At 41.1% G+C, this 23,666-nt stretch overlaps 1 protein-coding gene across 2 annotated transcripts in view; it reads left to right on the top strand.

Moving 5' to 3' along the window:
* LOC144318844 (guanine nucleotide-binding protein G(q) subunit alpha) overlaps positions 1-23,666 on the top strand; it is a 307,547-nt gene that overhangs the window by 22,434 nt on the left and 261,447 nt on the right. The gene's annotated exons all lie outside the window — the stretch shown is intronic.

A 23,666-nucleotide genomic window follows, 5' to 3' on the forward strand; every position in this document is an offset into this window, starting at 1 on the left:
GTCATTCTCTGTCCTTATACATGTGTGGTGGCTCTTCAGGCTGCTCAAGCACATTTTCATGTCCTTGTTTTGAGCCTCACCTTGTTGGAAGACAGGTATATTGCTGGTAAGCAGTGTTGTCAGGAGTAAGTTTGTTTCCTCGTTAATTTGGTTGTGTTCCAAAATGACTTCTCTCCTAGCCCCAATTATTATACCTTGTCGAAATGCCTGCGGGCGTTTTTGTTTCCTTCTCTCTTACTCATGATAATTATCCTAAAACAATTTTTTGGCCTTTAAACCAATGTTTTAAAATTGTTCTCTACCTGGATTTGGAACACGGCACACTGTCCTAAATCCAGTTATGATTAAAAAGATATCATATGCCTTTCTGGAAGTTTCAGCCTCGGAAAACAAATTGAGTTTTAAAAAACATGTTGACTGTGTAGGGATAAATTATGGCCATGTTCCAAGATGTGTGGAATCTTGCAAGGTAACGACTGCATGTTGGAAGTATCCCTGATGGACCACGGTGCTGTTTTAGGACCTGCCCTCATTTTAAGCATGTGTGTTATATATTCTCAATAGTCAAGATACCTTTTAAGAAAAACTGTGGTTGTGCTGACATTTACTTTGAGCAAATGAAGCATAGTTCATATCTGTTGAAATTGAAATTAATAATACATGAGTGCTTTTACCGACCCTCTTTGTGTGTTCTTGCATATAAATTTTTAGAGCTCATGGTAAATCAGATGGTGCAGAGGCTGTTTGATTTTTTTTTTTTTCCTGTCTTCTTTCTTTTCCAGTGGGTGGCTTGCTTGAGTGAGGGAATGCAGTGTATAAATTTATCAGCATCAGAATCTGTGTTTATACACGTTTATTTCTTTTATTAAAAATTAAATATTTTGGTCTTAAAGACTTTCATTTTCTTAAGTGCCCCTTGTTTGTGAAAGAAAATCATCTTTTGGATTGCTCTTTACTGTGCTTTCAAGTGTTCTTTTCCAGCTGAAAATGAAAGATAAGGGACAAATATTAGTACTTATTCTCTTATTGGCAAGCATTTTCCCTTGTGGTTGTTCCTTTCCTCACATTCCCTGGGTGATGAATAAGTTAGAGGCAAACTTGGCTTATCTGGAAACCATAAAGACTTCTTAGTGTTTCTACCTGTGCTTTTTAGATACAAAATGCAGTGTGGCCGGCCTCTGTGGGTAAAAACCTCCCTGCTGCTTTGCAGGGAGAATCTGCATTGGCTTAGTGCTCTGGTAAAAGCCAAATGGTTCAGGTTGCCAAGAGAGCTGGGCTCCTCTCTCATTTTCATGAGGAATAACATCACACACAGGCCTGAACCTCAGTAGCAAAGAACTGAAATTTACTCTTGGCAGGCCAAGAAATGCACCCACTCACCTTGCATGATCTTACCCCATGCAGCCGAGGCCATATCTCTGAGCTTAAGAAAATTGTGCCTTACGTTGCAAAATGTTCTCATTAGTGAGAAGGGAAGTCTCAAACCTGACTCTGTTACTTCAGTTTTAAGTTCCCACAAACAGGTAGACATCTCAACTTCCTTCATAGCTTTGCAATAAGTTTACAAAAGGCAGGCTTAAGAGACCTTCAGATAACTTGTTTCTGAAAGTGTGATAAAAAGAGAGGGGAGAAGCACTATCTCAGTTTAAAAGATGCCTTAGAAATGTTTTAGTCTTGAGGTTTTAGATGATTTATGTTTTTGGTAGTACTAATTAGATACATGCCGAGAACTGAGAGAGAAGGCATAGTAGTTTTATTCCTTAGTGTGTGGTAAGTTTTCTTTTTTTTTTCTTGCTGATTTTTTTTTTTTTTGTGTGTGTCTGTGTCTAAAAGCTAAATTTTGGGGGTTGCCTGGGTGGCTCACTCGGTTAAACATCCGACTCTTGAGTTTGGTTCAGGTCATAAGTCATAATATCAGGGTGGTGAGACCGGGCCCTGCCTGGGGCTCCATGCTCAGTGCAGACTTTGCTTGAGATTCTCTCTCCCTCCTTCTCCTTCTGCCCCTCCCCCTGCTCATGCGTGCGCTCTCTCTCTCTCTCTCTTTAAAGATTTTATTTATTTATCCATGAGAGACATACAGAGAGAGAGATAGAGGCAGAGACACAGGCAGAGGGAGAAGCAGGCTCCATGCAGGAAGCCCGATGTGGGACTCAATCCTGGGACTCCAGGATCACGCCCTGAGCCGAAGGCAGATGCTCCAATGCTGAGCCACTCAGGCGTCCCAGCTCTCTCTCTCTCAAATAATATCTGGGGAAAAAAAAAAAGAAGCCAAGGCAACTTTTTTGTTGGGGAGGGGAAGGAAGGGAGGAGGAGGAAAAAACAAAAAAAAAAATTTTTTTTTGGTTGATTCCATATCTCAGTGGAAGAAGACAGTCCTAATGATTTGGGATCTTGTGGGATGGGAACTATATATTTCTTTATTGACATAATTGCAGCCAGATGAAAATGGGTAATTACATTTCTTATTGTACATACATAATGGATTTGTTTCATGTCCTACTACTTCCTGAAATTAGCTGACAGGTTAGAACAAATTTTTCCAAGTAGAACTGGCGTATGTACCCACATCCTTGTATTTAACATATCCCACCTCCCCAGAATACGTATTTATGGCAGTTTGCCTCTGGTTAAGTACTTTCAGCCAGTTGTGTGATTAAAACTCAAGCTCCAAGAATATGTTATGACCCTGTGCAGGAAAGAGTTAACATAGCAGGTCTGACTGCTCTCCTTGGAAAGGCCTCTTGCAGGATTGACCCTTATTTGGTGTCTGGGAACTTGGATTTCTAGAAGGTTCCCACTACTGCTTAGACTGGCTCACAGTGCCTAAGCGGTACAAACAATGTGGTTTATGGTAAGCACCTGCTTTCCTTTCTGCAGTCTGGAATTTTGGCAGGTGCTAGGCAGATGGTACCTCCTTGACTGACCCTCCCCATAAAAACCCTGGACTTCTGGACTCAGGTGAGCTTCCCTAAAAAGCAGCATTTCACATGTGTGGTCACAGCTTATTGGTGGAGGAAATAAATGCATCCTGTGGGATGCCCCTGGGAAAGGATCCTTGGAAGCCGGTGCCTTGTCTCACGAATCTTTTCCCATTGCTGATTTTGCTTTGTTTTAATAAATCAGAGCCTGGCTATCACCCACTGTATGCCGAGTCCTTGAGTCTCCCAGGTAAACCACTGAACCTGGGAGTGGTCTTGGGGACCCCTGATGCAGATCCATCATCGGTTCATCTGACCCCATCCTTCCTTCCTAGTCCTATTTCTTACTGCTCACCTGTGAGCATCTGACACTCGCACTAAACCCAATTCTTGGCATTAACGCTTTTCCTTTCCTTTCCTGTCTTCACCTCCTCAATGCTATCCTTCCTCTCCCCTCCCCCGTCTGCCCCCCACCTGCCAGCTGCCTTTTCTTCCCACCATCGCTGCCTGTGCAAAGCTACTTCTTCCTGAACAGCTCTGATCTCTGTATCAGCTGGAGTCTCTTTGAACACCCAGGAGGCCTTTATCTCTGTTGTATGTCTGTGTTTATTGGGTACGTGCAGGAAGCCTTGACGAGAGAGTGGAGACGTGAGACAGCTCAGGGAGGGCAGCCAATAAATGTGCGTTACGAAGCCAGCCACCACGGTGGGCAGTGGGGGCTCAGGCTTGGGGGGAAGCTGGGGCTGATGGTGTCAGGCAGGGCTTCGCAAACATTAATATACGTGAGCCTCACCTGGGATTTGGTGAAGATGCAAAGTCTGATGTGCAGAGGACTGAGAGTGTGCATTCCCCACGAGCTCCTGGCTGCTGGTGACACCCTGGTGTGGAGTCTGTAGACCACATTCTAGATCTAGAACAGTGAAGCTGTAAAGTTGTCCCTCCTGAAGGGTGAGGGGGCTGGGGTATTCATACACCCACCCACTCGGGATGCTTATTGCCACCTTTGGCCTGTCAAGCCACTGCCCCTGGCTCGGTGCAGGCTCTCAGCAGAGAGGTGCGAGGACCTGTGGTTGGAAGTCAGTTCTGGGAGCTTCAGACATAGTCAGCTCCTCATCTAATTTTCCCTCTTGAAGGCACTTAAAAAAATTTTTTTTCCCCCCAAATTAAGTAATCTGTATGGTCAGTTTGGGTCTTGAATTCACAATCCCGAAATCAAGAGTCACATGCTCTACCAACTGAGCCAGCCAGGTGCCTATTGAAGGCACTTTTCTATTCATTCCTCCAGGGATTTCTGTTCTTTGCTTTACATATTTTTTCATATTTGATCGATTTTCCTCTATGAGGAACAGAAATTCGGTTTTCTAATCATAAAGGTTAAAACAAATCTTTGACCTGGTTGCTGAGTTTCCTTGAAATTGTTAAAACCTCTTTTCTTTTGAATATACTTCCCTCAATTTTACTTTTCCTTTGACTCATAAACTCTAGCATTTAAATTTTTTTTTTTTTTTTTTTTTAAGATTTTATTTATTCAGGGATCCCTGGATGGCTCGGCAGTTTAGTGCCTGCATTCGGCCCAGGGCATGATCCTGGAGTCCCGGGATTGAGTCCCAGATCAGTCTCCCTGCATGGAGCCTGCCTCTCTCTGCCTGTGTTTCTGCTTCTCTCTCTCTGTGTCTCTCATGAATAAATAAATAAAATCTTTAAAAAAAGAAAAGAGAACAAAAATTAAAAAAAAAAGATTTTATTTATTCATGAGAGACACACAGAGAGAGAGAGGCTGGGACACAGGGAGAGGGAGAAGGAGGCTCCATGTGGGACTCGATCCTGGGACTCTGGGATCCCGCTCTGAGCCAAAGGCAGACGCTTAACCTCTGAGCCACCCAGGTGACCCTAAACGCTAGCATTTAAAAAGCTTTCTATGATATGACAGTTTTCTGATGTTTTATATAAAATAACCACTAGGTACTTATTGAAGACCCCCTATGTATCTAGTTTTCTGGTTGATTGAAAGGAAATGTGAGACTTTCTCTTGGCCTTGATTCTTCAGGTGGGGATGAAAGATAATCAGTATGAAAATGATAGAAAACCATTTGTAGGTGTTTAAGGCTGTGCAGTGGCAATTGGATATCTGATTCTCCCCACCCTCTGTTCAATCCTGATTTCATATATTTCCTCTTGTCAGATTTTATAAATTGGGAGTTTACATTCCTCGTGGAAAAGATAAGATCCTGTTAGAGGAATTTATCTAGAGGCAGCATTGTGGGCTGGCATGATTAGGGAATATCACAGAGAATGTACAGAATTCTAGCTTATCCTGGAGAAATAGGTCAGTGTTGAAAAGACTACAAGGAGATCAAGGATCTCACAACCATTGTTTGCTTCAGTATCCAAGGTCTGGCTTGGTTTTCAGTTGGGTCCTAAAGTTAGGGAAGATGCCTCTGTCTTCCAGTAAAACCAGCAACTAAATGAGGATTCTTGAGTCTTTTTTGGCTTGTTTTTCTTGTGTTCTTCTTTTGGGTTCTTCTCTTGGAGTCCATAAATATTTTAAATATTCATTTCAAAAAAAAATATTCATTTCATAATCCTGTCCTCTTTGGCCCTGTCTGGCCTTTCACGGCCAGTATAATCTCTCTCCATAGATCCTTTCTGTGAGGTGGCTTAGAGCATGAAGTAAGTGATAAAGTTCTTTCTCAGACAGTCATTTGGGGAGGAAACATGTTTTCCTTTGATTCATTCTCATCACCTATTGAATAATATTGTATGGATAGTTGACTGCTCAGGTGAAATGGATGCAAAAGAAAAAAGTGAAAAACACTGAAAAATGATACCAAGTTATTCCATATTGAGAAATCCTAGTCTTCTGAATACATATACATATAGCCAGAATATTTTGTGATGCCCTTCCACTTGTGTGATTTCATTAGAAACCGAAAATTGTGATGGAATAAACATACACCGTTTGTGTATGTGTAACCCTGGAGAGTTATGTGACCATGTAGAGTCGAGTCCTTCAAATTAGTCCTACTACTTACTACTCTTACAACATTGGTGAAGTTCTTAAGGCTTCACAGCCATAGCTTCTTTATTTTTAGCTAAGGATAATAATATCTTCTATGGGTTGTCCCGAAGAGTGGAGAAGGTGAAGACAAAGATGTGAGCGCATCTCAGTAAATGTTTTTCCTCTCATCTTACTTTCCAATTAATAGAAGAGGGGGCCAGAGGAAAGCTTAGGCCTTTCAACTTACTTCATGGCTTCTGGGAAAAAAAAGTACGAAGATATATGACAATTTAAAATAATATTTCTAAAAAAAAAATAATAATAATAATATTTCTTGGGACGTCTGGGTGGCTCACTGGTTGAGTGTCTGCCTTTGACTCAGGGTGTGATCCTGGAGTCGTGGGATTGAGTCCCACATCGGGCTCCCTGCATGGAGCCTGCTTCTCCCTCTACTTATGTCTCTGCCTCTCTCTGTGTGTCTCTCATGAATAAATAAAATCGTAAAAAAATAAAAATAAAAAATAAAATAATATTTCTTTTTATAATTTAACCAACTGGTATTAGCTCATGATTATTGATAGCATTTCTGCTTACTGAGTGCATTCTAGTAATCCAGTGTTTGGGGATATTTCTGTTTCTCATCCAAACTCAAGAGCCTTAGTCCCTTATTTTACAGAAATAACTGTCAAGACATAAATGCCGTTGTTTAATTTCTTTTTTCTTTACTGTGTTCTGGCTGTGACGTGCTTGTCTGTGACTAATACTGCGGTGTTACTTGTGTTTTTCAGCCCTGTGTTTATTCTGATTGGTGGATGTATCTGTTCCGATTGGTTGGCATGTCTGTTCTATTTGGTAGGTGTGTCTATCCTGATTGGTTGATATGTCTATCTTGATTGGTAGATGTGTCCTGATTGGTAGGTGTGTCTGTCCTGATTGGTAGACGTATACTGTTTGGTTATTAAATATTTTGAATCTCTCTGGGGATTACATGCTCTTAAACATTTTTTTTTTCTTAAACATTTTTTAATGTTATTTTTAACATTAAAAGAGAGAAGGTTATTTTAATTCTACTGAATTAAAAGATGAATAGTAAGAATCTGCTAGTTTCCTGTTTATGACTCTTTCTGAGCAAGCTTTCATAGTTGTTTTCTAAAATAACCATAAGTGAATGCTAATGGAACTATGTATTATCAATCCCACATTGGAGGGCTAATTATCCATCTGTAATCTTAGCAAATTATTACGCTTGTTGGTGTACTCTGTGTCAGCGAGGTGACACATTGTAATTATGTATTCATTTTAGCTTACTCTTTGTCTTTTTACACGTATCATCAAACAAGCTTTCTTTATTACAGTTATGGTTATTTTAGAGACAACCGCTTTCACTTGAATTGACACAAAAGCCATCCCTTATCTCTGGGCCACATGGTCTTTCCTGAGACACGAATGTGACATAGTATCCGCTATATACTGTTTTCTAATGATATGTGTATAAACACTTTCAAAACTCCTTTGCTTTCTGTGTCTGAGGTGTTGGATCATTAGATTTACCAGTGGACAGATATGTTTCTCTGAATTACACTGGCATAGATAGGTGGGCCTGTTTTTCATTGGTCTGCATTAGATTTTCCCTATAAATGATCCCATAGTTTTCAGTCTAGGAAAACAAATGACTAGTTGATTTACTCTCTTTTTCTGCTTTCATTTGCAACTTAGGTGAAATATTAGAGTTTAGTTACTAATAGTTTATGTTCTTAAATATTTGAACCAATAGATTGTTTTCTAAAACAAAAGTATTTTGTACTACCAGCAAATTTATTTGTTAATTTGTGCTTTTAGTACTTCCTAAGCATATTAACTTTTCGTAAATTATAATCTAAAACTGACAAGAGATTAATCCGTTTTGACTCAGGGAAGCCTAGATACTCATTTATGAAGTGTCACCTTATATTAGAGCATTAATAACATTGTCTTCTTTTCCAACTAGGGAACTAACTCACTTATGGGTTGCTGTTCTTTCATTATTTGTATTGACTTCAGATTTTCCATATTTGGTGATTTTTGGTAGGGTAGTGTATGAAATTTGACTTTAGAGTTGGCTTTGAGCTTCAATAAGAATTAAATCATTTGTTTGTTATTCCTTTTCATCTGTGTATTCTCAGTTCTTAGCACAACACTAGGCCCAGAATAGACAATAAATATTTGTTGAAATAAATAGCTCTCCAAAGGCTTGCTGGAGTCTTTCTTTTTTGTTCAGTTACCTGGCAAAGAAACGAGGTCTTTACACCGATTTTGTCTTCGGAGGCCTAATTCCTTCGTTCTTGTGCAGATTGGCATTATGTAATCTTTCTACTATTGGAGAACATTTTCTGTGACAGCAGACTCTTCTGGGTGAATGAATTTCTCTATCAGCTGTGAAACACAGAGTTTGGGTTTAGAAAAATGCAGCAACATTTGTCTGTCAAGCCTAAAGAGATTGTTTAGCAGAAAAGAAAGGAAGTATTTAAATCAGAAAAATTTGCTTTCTGTTTAAAATCCTTTAAGTTATCCATGCTGGCCATAACTTCCCGGATGGAGTAAATTCTTTTGTTAGTGGGAATTGACTCTCTAAGCCAAAATTATTTGCTTGCTGATTCTGTTTGCACTTAAGGAGAGGGGTAATTCTAGACTTCTTACAGATTAGTCTACACATGTCAGATCGATGGTTCCTTATTACAAATTCACCTTTATCTTCAAGCCCAATTGCAGTGGTTTTTAAATACATTTAGTAAGGGCATCTGGGTGGCTCAGCGGTTGAGTATCTGCCTTTGGCTCAGGGCGTGATCCCAGGGTCCTAGGATCAAGTTCTGCATGGGGCTCCTTGCAGGGAGCCTAGTTCTCCCTCTGCCTGTGTCTCTGCTTCTCTCTCTCTCTCTCTCTCTCTCTGTCTCATGAGTAAATAAATTAAAAAATCGTAAAAAACAATACAGCTAGTAAGCACTCTTGTTTTTGACTTCATATAGTAAAAGTCATACTGATATTTTTATTTGACAGTGGTTTCATGAATCTCATTAAGATTTTGGTTTATTTTATGTGGTGTATTCTCTCTGTATATGTTGTAGCAGAAGGTAATTTCAAAGTGACTGCATAACTGGTGAATTGGAATTCCATAGAGGTAGTGGTGTATGTGTGTTATCTAAACAGATTCAAATCTGGTGCTCTGGGCACATGTGACAGAGAACTGGTTTCAGTGACAGTCCAGATGGGGAAAGTAAAGGGAATAAGGAGAATAGGGATATTGTCCCCTTTTTCTTGGTTATGAACTAGAGCTGAGATTTACTAAGAATCATCAAGTTTTATTCAGTGGGCAGTGGTTTATGCAGCTCGTGCTTGGGGTGTTTCATAGAAACCAGATCTTTGCTTCAAATCTGTCTTGAAAGCAGGTACTGTGTACAAACTATTTAAAAATGCTGCAGTCAAAACAGGCGACTTGAGCCCTGCTGATGCCCTTTTTCTTCCTTGGGCCACTGCTCCTGCAAGTGAACTGTGAGAGCATTCTCGTGTTCTCCTTAGCAGTGAGTGGGAAGGCCTGGAACCTCCTCCAGTGGGAAGCCTGGAGGCTTGACCCTGCCATTTCTGCTCAGTAAAGGGCCACCAGCACTTACCCAGGCCTTGGAGGGAGGGCTTGGTGTTTGGTTTTCTCTCTGTGTGTGTGTGTGTGTGTGAGTGTGTGTGTGTGTCTTAGAGAGAGAGAGAGAGAGAGACACGGGGAGGGGGGGACTGGTTCTTTGATTCTGCGAGCCATTTCGAATACCTTCCATTAAGAAAATGCTGCAGTTCTTCACTTTAGCCAGTCCCTTGGCATAAGTCACCTGAAGTGGCACATCCTTTTTCCAAGGAAGTCACTAACCATATTTATTAGTAGTACAGTGAACATTTACCTGTGCCTCTTCTAACTCCCCTTCGAAGATGCCCCGTGGGATGAGATGTGGTGGTGCCTGGGGACGGCCCCTGCTCCCAGGGTGCCCGTGATGAACAGCTTGGCATGATTACAGTGGGAATCTGGGGCTCCAGTGAGGATGTAGGCCAGTTGCAGCCTTGCGGTGCACCCTTCTCAGTCAGGTCAGGCATTTATTGATTGGGTAGAGCAGCCTCTTGCTGGAGGCCTGCTTATGGGGAGTCAGGCCGGTGGGGGTGTCTTGGAGCTCAGTTACCTGGGGAGGTGAGGCCATCTGGTCCTGGTGGGGATGGAGCAGAGCAGGCTGAGGTCAGGAGGTAGCCCAGAGACCCAGAAATCAGTGGTGGCAGGAAATTGGAGGGTGGGGGTCACCTCAGGAGACGAGCCCTCAGGAGTCTCTGGAGATGAGAGACGCTGCTGAGGTGGCATGCTAGTTGAAGGGCTGGGGGTGGGGGTTGAGCCTTTCAATTGACATTTTTTTTTTAATAATTAGTTTTTATTGGTGTTCAATTTGCCAACATACAGAGTAACACCCAGTGCTTATCCCGTCAAGTGCCCCTCTAAGTGCCCGCCACCCAGTCACCCCCACCCCCCGCCCTCCTCCCCTTCCACCACCCCTAGTTTGTTTCCCAGAGTTAGGAGTCTCTCATGTTCTGTCTCCCTTTCTGATATTTCCTACCCATTTCTTCTCCCTTCCCCTCTATTCCCTTTCACTATTATTTATATTCCCCAAATGAATGAGACCATATAATGTTTGTCCTTCTCCGATTGACTTATTTCACTCAGCATAATACCCTCAAATGACATTTTATAGAGAAGAGTAACCACATAATCTGGAGCCTTATGGGGTGGGGGTGGGGGCTCCCAAACAGGTTCCTTCGATGTTACTGTAACCCGTTTGGATGAGACAACTTACAAACCATCTTTTAGGATGAGTGAAACACGGTGGCTCCAGGTATGGGCTCCAACATCACCTGACCAGGACCTGAATCCTGACTCCTGACTCCTATACTTGTCTGGATGATAAAGGCCACTTGATCTTTCCAAGTCTCCTGTGCCTCATCTATAAAATGGGAGATAATTCACAGCAATCATTGTAAAGAATAAGTGATTATATATTTTGTGTTCTATATTTTGCATAGGGCCCAGCAGTAGTAAATACTCAATAAAAGCTGCCGTTATCGCTACACAGCTGTTTTTGATTTGTGTCTGACTTATGTCCCTGGAAGGAACAATTAATAATTGTTAAAAACAAACAATCAAACCACTACAGCTTTTTTCTTTTTTAACGAGATTAGAACAGAGCATATCCTTGAGTTTGGATTCCTTTTGTGAAATACAAGGTTTACAAAATTAGGTTTTATGTGCGTAAGCAAAGGAAAGGCATCTTAAAATCTTTTCCTATTTTATTTTTTTAAGTAATGTCTGCATCCAATGTGAGGCTCAAACTCACAACCCTGAGATCAAGAGTCATATGCTGCACCACCTGAGCCAGCCATACACCCCTTAAAATCTTGATTTTTTTTTTCCCCGACCATTGTCTGTGTCTGATAGCTGTTTACAAATGATTTCAGTGATAGTATTTGTGCCTGTTGTTATGTTTGCATTGAAAACTGGTGCATTTTCCATTAGCAAAAAATGAAATAAAGCCCTAAACCAACAAGAAAAGTTAGTAGGAAATGGTCCTGGGTGAACAGCAATGTCTTTTTTTGCTGCATGTTGAAGAGCTCTTGTGTCCTGATCATTTCAGGTCTGCAGCCTGCCAGGCCCCATACTGTACTGCATTCTTCCGGAGGGTGCCGTTTTATTTAGAGTCCTGGTGTCCTGGTTGTGTTCTGCTGGGCAGGGAAATCTTTAGGTAAGGTGGTCCTTCCCTTACAAATAAAAAGTTCTTTTTTTTTTTTTTTTTAAGAATTTATGGGTTTATTCATGAGAGACACACAGAGAGAGGCAGAGATACAGGCAGAGGGAGAAGCAGGCTCCTTGCAGGGAGCCCGATAGGGGGCTCGATCCCTAGACCTGGGATCCAGGAACATGCCCTGAGCCAAAGGCAAGTGCTCAATTGCTGAGCCACCTAGGTACCCCACAAATAAAAGATTCTTTAGTCTGCCTTCTGTCTGCATATCAAAAGTGTGGCAAAGACTAGTCACATAGATCCCTAAAGAATCTTAGTTTTTTACTTCTAAGGAATTAAGTTTTTGAAACCATCTATCTTTCAAATGAAAACAAATTCTTGTCATTTTATGCAAAGTCTCTAATGAAATCTAGAAATGAAGATTCTTTATGGCATGGCAGATTTAAGTCTTTATACAGAATATTGTATCAGTGATAATCCTTAGGCTTCGACACTTCCACCTTGACATCCTGAACCTTCCCCACCTTTATTTTCTACCTCAGTTGTACCCTCACTGGTCATATTAATATTTCTTTGAATGATACAAGTTAGGAGAAGAAGCACAGAACAGTGGTTAAGAGCATGGCCTGTAGAGCCATAGAACCAGGGTTTGCATCTGGATCTGCCACCTAATAGTCAAATCATCTTGGACAAGCTACAGGGTTTCTCTCTGTCCTAGGTGTATTTCAGCTGTAAATGAGGGTATTAATAGTACTTCTCATCTGTACTACCTTTGCTGTGAGGATTAAATCATAAGTTCAAAAGGGTAGAGTACTTAAATTTGGTACATAGCACTATGTGACCATTAACTTTTATTTTAATTGTAATAGAGCAATATGAGCTGCTGTAACAAACATACCTCATATATCAGTGACTTAATTTAATAAAGATTTTCTCACTTATTTGAAGTCTAAAATGTTTTTTTTGACTGATAAGGACCTATCAAACCAGGTGGCACTTAACATTAATAAAAATATTTGAATGTTAGAATATCCACCTTGAAAGAGAAGAATTTCAGCTAAACCTAGGGTTAGGCATATATGGTCCATATTTAGGCTCAGCACCAAGAAGCTGCTAAAAAGATACGTGTATAATAATGGAATGCCTAAGAATTTTATAAAAGTCCTTATAGGAGGAACATTAATGATTTGGAAAGGGAGAAGGAAGTAAAAGTAAGCTTGAACACAGGAAAACAAAAAATTAGGTCAGTCTAGATGTCTGAGAGTAGAAAATTGTGGTCCATGCTGAGTGCGGGGAGAAAAGGGACTTTTTTGGATTGCTGTTAGTGATTGAGAAGTGTTGTAAGTGGCTCTAGAAGCAGGAGCTGGTGACTGTGAAATTAATTCGGGTGCTGGAAACCAGTAGCACGTCACCAAGTAGGTGACTCTGAGATGATAGCAGCCCGTTAGGAAGGATGGATGAAATGTCTCACGTAGTTCTGAGGGGATAGTAACAGATTCATAGACTTCTCATCATAAAGAGAAAGCAAGTGGAATAATAAGGCTAATTAAGTCATTAAAGAGTATTAACGTGTTCTGTGTCTAGAAATAACTATTGATATACCTTGTATAAAATAAACTCCGCATATTTGAATTTACAGAACAGCCTTACTAGGGAAAATTATAAATATTTCCTCACTTCATAAGGATTTTACCATAGTTTTTTTCATACCTCACTAGCTTAAACTATGAGTTTATGAACTAACTTTAATTCTATATAAATCATGTCAAAATGACAATTTACAGCTCAACTATTCTTGAAATATTTTTCCCATTAAAGAGGATTTCAAACAATACTATAAAGGTGAATATAAGAAATTATAAACTTATCTGCATTTTTATATACATTTTCTGTTAGATCAATACCTACATAAATCAAGTGTGTTTATATTCCTTTGATATTTGCTTAGCTTTGCTTATACTGAAGACAAATCTGGAATATTTGATATAGTCTACTTATATATCAACTGTTAGATTTTTCTGACAACTTAAAAGTTGGGTAGCAAAGCGTATTTCTTCATTAGAAGGCAAACTATAAATTTTGTGGTTTTGACTTTAGAGCATATTTAGAGCTAAATTAAGTTGACTTGCGTTGAATTTAATGAGTTTTTAATTCAAATGAAGGCACCGTGTTTTATATATGAGGTTGCCATTATGATAGATAATTAAACTAAGTATTTGAATGTGCTTTATAGAAGATAAGGGATGGTTTACTATTATAGTAGAGAAAGAATAAAAATTAATTCCACCGAAAATTTGCCTCTTCTCTCTTTTGTTTCAAATCACCTGGGTTTTGAAAAGTTACAGAAATACAATAAATTATTTCCAACTTTTGTAGAGATTACACAGATCAAGAATTTTCCATCTTTATTTTTTAGGAATTGTTTTTCTACCTCTGGACCTTTGTCCAGATCACTGTCCTCTGTGACTCAAAAGTCCGAGAGGCTTAAAAAAAACCAAAAAACATATTTCAGTGTTTCTAATTCTTCATTTTCAGAATAAAACTTAGGCCTGCAAAGCAGTATAGCATTTGGTGACCTTAGTATTTCCCATCATTGACTAATTTGTGTATGACATACATGCCAGAAGGCCAATGGAAAACGTTTACGTTCTCATAGAAATGAAAGTAATTGCCTTGTCAATTTTAAGTGTTTCTTGCATGGTTCCCTTTGCAGAGGACACTGGTAGGAGAAAAGTGAGGACAGGTACATCCAGAGGGAAGGGAATTCTGAAAGGAGGTGAGGTAAGGGGTAGGTCGGTGAAGACAGAATATCAAAGAGTTGATTCTCATGGTGATCTTGACTCCTGCTGTTGGTTGCCACACTGGTTGCCATCAAGGACAGGAATATTGGGGCACCTGGGTGGCTCAGTGCCTAAGCATCAGCCTTTGGCTCAGGCTGCGATCCCGGGATGCTGGGATCGAGTCCTGCATCCTGCTCCCCAGGGGAGCCTGCTTCCCCCTCTGCCTATGTCTCTCCTTCTCTTTCTGTGTCTCTCATGAATAAATGAATAAAAAAATCTTTTTAAAAAAAGACTGTAGTATTTACGGAGAGTTGAAATGTGTCCAACTTTTAGCCTTTCCTGGTGTTTGAGGCCATGTGCGTTCCACAGTGGTTTCTAACCTCTATTCTTTCTTCTATGGTGAGAAGTATCAGTGACAGAAAAATGGAAACAAATCAACTTCTAGTATATATTTCTTGAAGAGACTGATGTAGTCTGGTGAGCCCCACGAGTCACCTGAGCATCCCAGTGCCACTTATGAGCATCTGCTTTGCTGAGACCAGTTCCCTGAGCAAGGACTGTGCCCACTGAAGATGCTGAACAATCATGTGTCAACTATAAATGGCAAATATTCTCAAGCTAATAGAGAAGCAGCACTGTCGCCAAATTTTTTTTGTTTCACTTTGTGAGCTTCTATTGGTGGAGATTTGAAAGTAGTTCCTGTAGTTAGAGTATATGTGCCTCCTTGAAATCTGATATTAATAGTATACTCTGTATTAAATACATTTTGAAGGAAATTCATCTGGCATTGAGATAACTGCCTCTAGTAGAGATTTGCTTTTGTACATATAAAAAAGGTCAACATGGAGGTATGAAAGGAATGCATTCTTAGGCCATACGTATCTAAGAAAGCAAGCAAATATCTTCTTTTTGTGTGCTAAAAGGGAGGAAGCACTGTTTATTGGCATACCATTACTATGCTCAATTTTTGTGAATTCATTTTGCAAGAAGGCTGTCATCTGGCGAAGTGACCAGGCAAAAGTTTTTGATTTCAACACCTTTAATACTTACATTGGTGTCTCCAAGGACAGAACTTCTGATACTGTTACATTTGCACACACGTATACTAGTGTGTTTGCATGCACACATACACCCCACGAGGTTCTTCAGGTACTCAGGGAAAAGTGTGAAAAGCCTGATGCTTTTGGGAAGGACTGAAGAAACAGCTCAAAAGAAACTGATTTTCCACAGAGATCTGTAAGCCCGTGAGGTACTGAATACCTACAGAAGAAAAGCACAACTCAGAAGTTGTTGGAAATCTTTCCAACCTTCTAGTTCTCAAAATACCATGAATGTACATGGGCAGAGAGTTTTCATTAGCTTTTGTAAATAACCAAACCAGAATACGTGGAAGTTTCATGAAAATGAAGACATAATGTAGGAAAAACTGAGGCTTTCCTCAAGTCATTTATGAGAATTAGAAATACTTTTCAGAAGGGAGTGTATGTTATGCTAAAAAGGAGTAAGAGGGGAAAGGCAGCTCTTTATTTCTGTACAAATGTGATGTTATTTATCAAAATAAATTTTCAGTAATAATACTGGATCAAAAGAAAATTAGTAATAATGTAGCAAAACAGCGTTTTACCAGACTGTTGGTAGCAGGAACACCCGATTCTAATTGGCTTTGGCAAGGAGGAAATTCTTTCATGTAACAAGCAGTCCAGAGATAGGGAAGGCTCCAGATGTCACAGTGCTGGGCTCTGGCTCTGCCTGTGCACACCTCTGGCTTCTGTGAGATTCTTCTGCTTTAGGCTCATAGCGGCTCTGGCGAGGGTTTCCAGCTCCTTATCTGGATGTAGCAAAACCAGAGACAGAAAGGTCTCTTTCTTCTTTTGGCCTTTCCTCTCTGGGAGCAAGACGAACCTCCCCAGGGTCCCTTCACATGTAGGCACCACCGGTGACAGTATTCAGTCCTGTTCTGGGCCTGAGAGTCAGACCTGTCTAAAGGGTCAGCCCACTGGAAGGGGAACCAGACCTTGGCCTCAGTGATGGTCCTGTTCAGGATTTACATGTGAACCGAAGGCAGGGTCACCTGCCATCCCTTGCAGTGTATCACAGAGGGATGGATGCTGTAACGGAATCAGAGTATTGCTAGCGAGGGTTAAGTGGTGGATGGATGTTGGGTTGGCAACCAGAGGTGTCTGGTAAATGATGGAAAATGATGAAAAAGAATGAATTTTAAAAATCACTATGGAACATGTCTATCAGGGCACCTGGGTGGCTCAGTGGTTGAGCATCTGCATTCAGCTCTGGTCATGATCTCGGGGTCCTGGGATCAAGTCCCACATCGGGCTCCCCACAGGGAGCCTGCTTCTCTTCCGCCTATGTCTCTGCCTCTCTCTCTGTGTCTTTCATGAATAAATAAATAAAATCTTTTTCTTAAAAAAAATGTCTAGTAAATGAGTGAAACCTTTGGTTTTCTAGGTTAAAATGTTTTTGTGAATAACTCTAATTTTGTAAAGAGAAGATGCATTTTGCTGAAAAATAAGAATTTATTTTTAAAAATTTCCTGAATAGAGCACTTATAGCACCTGGCATAGGGTTGGGCTTGAACAGCATTCTGTCTTTGTCCCCAAGAGTGAGGGAGGTGGAAGTCTGTAACTAAAACTCACCTGTGATCTGTTTGGGACAGCTACTGATATCCTTGCTAAATCTCATGAAGCCTGACGAATTAGGAGTGTTTAGACTTAGACCAGCTTTCCAAATAGCCCCTAGTATTGTACCTGAAAGAGCGTTTGGCCATGGGATTAGTGAGAAAGATACTGGTTCATCTTCATAGAACTTTGCAGCATGTGGATTTTTTTTTTTAAGATTTCATTTATTTATTCATGAGAGACACACACACACACACAGAGGCAGAGACACAGGCAGAGGGAGAAGCAGGCCCCATGCAGGGAGCCTGATGTGGGACTTGATCCCGGGACTCCAGGATTACACCCCGGGCCGAAGGCAGGAGCCAAATCGCTGAGCCACCCAGGGATCCCTGCGTGTGGATTTTTGACAAAGCCTTGGGGGGGTCCCTGATCCTTTTCACAGAAATGATAGTGGTACCAGGCCTCCTTTATTCAGCAACTTGCCTGTCCTGCCAGGCCCCATGTCCAGTAGGTAGTAAGTTCATCTTTTTATTTTTTAAAGGAGCAAACGTACTTGGTCCTCGCTCCCCTCCTACAGGTGGAGATGATGGGCATCAAAACCAGGTCCGTCTGATCTTGACACCTGAATTTTTACAATATATCATTCCTCTTCAAAAGAAGAAACATGAGTAAGCAATGATTCTGGCCTCTGGTGATGGGAGGCGCTGGATCCAGGCCTGGGGCAGATTAATCAGTGTGCTCCAACATGCCTTTTTTTTTTTTTCTTTTTTTTTTCATGCCTTTTGATCGTAGTATGAACACAGGCTATATTCTTTCCAGTGTGGCAGGTATTAAAGGAAGTTCTCTTCCCCATCTCCCTCCAAGGTAATTTTTCCCAAGGCAACCAGTTATACTATTCAAGCAAAAGGCAGCTTTATTATTGCTCAGCGGAGAGCCATGTGGGGGCTTCCTTTTGGAGTAGAAGCTAAAATTGCAGAGGATCTACAGGGCTTCTCTGTCCCTGCCTTCCTCTGTTCCTTGACATCGTCTCCTTCTACTCTTCTCTTCCTCAACTCTGCTCCCTGCTCCTTCCTCCCTAGTGTTCCTTAAACCCATCAGCTCCCCTTCTGTTTTCAGGACTTTGTCTTTGAGATATGTGCATCCTGGACCACTCCCCCACCAGAACCAACCTGGCGCATTCCCTCCTCTTTTTCAAGCCTCCACTTGAGTCGTTTCAGTGAGGATTCCCCCCACCCCCTACTCCCCACAGCACACTCTCACTTGTTGCTAGGAGTTTTTGCTATTTTACATCCTGTATATTTATTGGCCTGATGTCTGTCTTCCCTTCCTAGAGGCTCCATGTGAGGTTTTGTCTGTCTTGTGTATTGCTAGAACCCACATTCGGAGAATGAGACTCGACACAGTAGAGGCTTAGTAAATATTGTTGGCCAGATGAATGAGTGAATGACTCATCCACAGATTACAGCCCTGGCTGTGGACCACCGAGAGAGATTCACAGGGACATGGCATTACTTAGTTGGCAGACCTCCTTTAGATGCTTCTACAGGTGAGGGATGTCCAACCCTTCTCGATCTCACCGAGAGCGAATCAGGGTTTCTGGTTTTGTTTGGCGTATTTTACTCTGACAATTCCTTAAAACAGGGAACCTAGATACAGTATTCAACTGCAAGAAAAATTTTCCAGCCTCACTGACTTCAAGCATTTCAGGAGTCTTAAAGGCATCACCCAGAAGCTTCCATGCCCCAGTGACTCTGCAGACCTTGCATGGTGCTGCTTTTAGATGATAAGCCAAACAAAGGCAGAGCTTCATGTAGAATTAGTATTGTTTTTGGTACCCCAACAGCATGATGGCCAGTAAAAAAGAGATGCCGCATGTACATACGGCAAGGAAGGTGAAGAAGGGACCCTCACCTTCTGGACCAGGTCCAAGATGCATATGGCAATGGTAGTAACCAGCTTGGAGGGATTAGACCTTTGCACCTTTGGTATCTTGAGTAGTTTCCATCACTTAAAAAATATTTCTGGGGCACCTGGCCAGCTCAGTCAGTAGATCATGCAACTTTTGATCTTGGGGTCGAGCCCTGCCTTGGGTTCTGCAGAGTTTACTTAAAAAAATAAAAACTTAAAAAACAAAACAAAACAAAACATTTCTTTGATCATGTGCCTGGTACTGTGTTAAGGGGTAGAGATACAGTGATCAATAACAGAGTAAGATCCCTATCTTCATGGAGTTTCCAGGCAAATAGGAAAACCAGGACACACATAAGTAAATAAAAACCCATGATCAAAACTCTGAAGAGAAAGAAAAAAAAAAAAGACAATGTGAGAGAGAGTCATGGTGGGAGGGGTCAGGGTACACATCTAGAACTCAGATTTGAGGTTTGACCTTTGACTTGATGTAAGAATCCTGCTGAGGAGACAGTTCTATAGCGTCACAAGCAGTAGTCACAGTGAGCCTCAAGGGTCAAATCCAGATGTCTGTAACAGCGTACACAATATTGAGAAGTTCGGTAAGATTCAGAGTTTCTAGAAAGAGAATGGCAGTTTATATTAGGCTGTGTTGCTTAGAGCAGTAGGGTTCTGTTGCATGGAGTGTGTCTGTGTGCAAATAGCACATATGACCAGGATATTTGGACAGCAGCTAAGTGACAAGGGGACGGCGTGGCGGTGGCTGTAATCTCCATGGCAGAAGAATAAACAAATATCGATGTGGACTTACTGTGGTGCTAGAAAGTTTGGGGAAGGAGCAGCCGCAGTAGAGGTGCATTAAAATTTTTTGGTTAGAGTGTCTTGGTGTTTCAAACGGGAAGACTGTGTGAAGTCATACTGTCCCAGGAAAAAACAAAAATAGGAAAAAAGTCTTCATGCCTTTGAGAGATCAGAGTTGGTTTAAATTTGGATCAAATAATGCTGGTTTTTAAAAGCTCTGCTTGCACTAATCTAGCAACACCCCATTGCTTACAGTATATATGGCTTACAGGTTAATCTCTTATACCTGTTAATTGTGTGTAATACTCTGAGTGGCATACAGCGATTCTTTACCCTGTGGAATATGGGTTTCCACAAAAATGACTGCTCACAATTTCTTCAGCTTCTTCCATTATATAAAGTGCTGTGGGTTTCTATAGGAGGAACACCAAACCAAACCAAACCCAAATTCCACAGACTCTTTTGAAAACCATTTTGGAGCAACTGGTATATGGTCATGCTCTAGAACTGCCATATCTCTGCCCTGGTGTTGGGACACTCAAATGGTAGCGCAGTTAATTTAGGAATTCTCTGCTTTCTCTTCTCAGCTCTTAGATGTCTGCATGCATGTTTGAGGATTGTTCCATCATGGACTTAGAAATGTGGTCCCTTTGTTGATTTCAGTAGTCCACCAGGGAATTTGTTTCTCCCTGGCTCTGCTCAAAAAGTATGGAAGAAACCCCTACACCAGAGTGCCTGTACTAGAATCTTCTGAGCTGCTTCTTTTAAAACTGCAGGTTTCTAGAAGGGCTTCTGCATGGAAAACCCTAGGATTCAGATGGGGATGAGCATTGCATTTCTGTTCCTTGGGGAACAGGTCCTTGAGGCTACATAATTATGACTTCATCCCACACGTTTGAATATTATTATGATAATTCTGTGATGGCAGAGAGCATCAGAAGCTTAAACAAATCCACTTCGGGGCTCTAGCCTATACTTAGCTAAAAGTTTACTCATTGCAGGCTCCTCCCGCTATCACCCCCAGTTTTGACCCACTTTTCTTTTCAGAATAGACTGGCAATTTACCTGTCTGTTCTCCATGGGCCAAATGGTAGGGATGGGATACTATGTGAAGGGGATTTTTTTCATGATTTTTTTAAAAAGATATTTTAAGACTGTAAAGGCATATTAATTTGTAGAAGTATCCTAAAGAAAATAAAAATAAAATGAAGTTATCCTCTTAGGAAACTTATAGTTTCCAAGGACTTGGCTAATGCCTTCATGAGGTCTCTAAGGCGCTTCATAATAACCACAGTTGTTATACAGGTAGTTTACCTGAGATTCCACATCGTCCTGTCAGTGCCCTTCTTGGCTACCTGACCACTTGGTCTAGCTGTTGTCTTTCTATTTGCATAGAAGACAATGATCTAGGATGACTTTTGAGGGGAGGGAAATAGTCCTTGGATGAAAGGTAAAGTTCAGTCTTTTATTTATGTATCCCCTGATGCTGAGCAAAGTGACCAGTGTGCGGCAGATCCCACTCAAGTCTGTTGTTCCCTACTTTAAGTTCAGGCTGTTAGTTTTCGGGGAAGAATCTCCCATTCACAGAGTGAATGGTGGGTCATTGGAGTCACCGGATTGTCCTACTGATGATATCAAAGCCAAGACCAGACATACCAGTGATGCTGACTTTACATGCATAGGTCTCTAATATATTTACTGAGTTTCCATTAAATGCAAGAAAATGATCATGGACCAACTGCTCAGAAATTGGCCAAACCCTGTGCCACAGGCAGGAGGCCCTTGAGACAGGGAAGCTAAGTGCATAGCTACTACTAGCTGTGAGGAGTGAGGCAAACAGTTTTTCAACGTGGCCCAAGGCCATACCATTGTCCCAGGGTCCACTGGAGAAATGAGGGGAGAGGGTGGAGGAGTCTCCCAGCAGGCTGAGAACTTCTCGAAAGATTGTGGAGATGCCCTGAGGCTACCCACAGAGGAATTTGGAAGCCAGGAGGCAGAGCCACATCTGCACATTCTCTTAGATTTTTTTCACAACTCAAACCGGCTACTAATAAGTAGGCCCCTTTTTATATAAGAATCTTTACCAAAAAAATGATGCACTTGCTTTGATGCAGAGTGCAGGATGGTTTAAGTATTTGAAGAATTCAGGCATTGCTGTGTTATACAGGTACTGATTAGAGACCCATTTATGTATTTTCCTCCTGATACTTCTAAAAACATTTACCTTAATATTTTTATTGGTTTTGGCTTTTGGTCTTTAATTTTCATTTATTTTTTGAAAATGATACTATTTATTTATTTGAGAGACGAAGCACCAGCGGGGGCGGGGGGTGGGGTGGGGAGAGGGGCAGAAGGCAAGAGAGAGGGACAAGCAGACTCCCTGCTGAGTGCGGAGCCTGGACACAGGGCTCTATCCCAAGATCCTGAGATCACGCCCTGACTGAGCCCAAGTCAGATGCTCAACCCTCTGAGCCACCCAGGTGCCCCTTGGCTTTTGGTTTTTTAGACTCAAACACTGGATCCAAGTAAGGGATTTGTTAATGAGAATGCACTTTTCACTGCTGTGCAATGAATATTTGATGGCATTTTTGTTGCCTTGAAACAATGAAGTGCTGTAAATACCTCTGAAAAAGCTTTTCAATAAGTTTACGTTACTTGTCAGAAAAGGCTAACGTTTGTCTAACATGGCTGTAGTCTCCCTTCCCCTAAATTCGATATATCGGATTCTTACATTCAGTCAACTCCATGAAAATATGTAGAGTTTCCATATGAAAAATTTCTATGAAGTTTGAGTAGCTCATTATGCCATTACCATAACCATCGGTCTTTAACCTGCTCACTTCTTAAGTAAGATTCACTTTGTTTTTTTCATTTTGCCAACATCAGCAGTTAATTGGTTTCCTTTTTTTTTAATAGTATGTGTCAGAAGTAGAATTTAAACCCATGTCTCCTTATGAAGACCAGAATCATTTCCTTGTCATAAAGCCCTTTCTGAGAATAGAGATACTGCTTTGCTAAAAATGTTCTGTAGAAAAGACTTTTCATAAGCACGCAAACAGGATGAGTTTGTATGAGATGTGACCAGTAATGGTAGCCACACTTGGCAGAGCCCCTGTGATATTTCAGCACCAAGAATGAACAGCAGGTTCTTGAGTTGTCAGCCTGGGATGGTTTAGATGTGGCCCAGCCTCCAGGGAGGAACGTGAATCAAATACCAAGAGACTTCCCTACCTCAGGAGGCTACACACAGAAGCCAACACTCTACCTCAAACCTAGTGAGTTAGTCAATTGTTAGATTTATAATTCCATAATTGATACTCTTATGGATAGTTAGGCAGTTAACTGGCCATATGGAAATGATGTGGAATTATAATCAGGGTAGAATTGAACAGCAGAGTAAAAACTCAGCAGCTTTTTGGCTTATGTGCTATGGGAAAAAGGGATCTGGACTGATGATGAATACCTGGTTAATAAGTCTTTGAGAAGTGCCCAGTAGCTTTTCCTTAAAACTAGGGATGCAAGAAGTAACCATGAAATAGAGAAGTGAGATTTAAGATAAGATTGGCAAAAGGGGTGTATATTTTATTATTTTATTTTTTTAAAGAATTTATTTATGGGGTGCCTGGGTAGCTCAGTGATTGTCTGCCTTTGGCTCAGGGCATGATCCTGGGTCTGGGGATCGAGTCCTGCATCCAGCTCCCTGCGGGGGGACGCCTGCTTCTCCCTCTGCCTCTGTCTCTGCTTCTCTTTATGTGTGTCTCATGAATAAATAAATAAAATCTTTGTTTTAGATTTAGTCCCGTTGCGGAACTTGATCCCTGGACCTGGGATCATGC

Source organism: Canis aureus, chromosome 1, assembly GCF_053574225.1.
Source record: "Canis aureus isolate CA01 chromosome 1, VMU_Caureus_v.1.0, whole genome shotgun sequence".
NCBI lineage: Eukaryota > Metazoa > Chordata > Mammalia > Carnivora > Canidae > Canis > Canis aureus.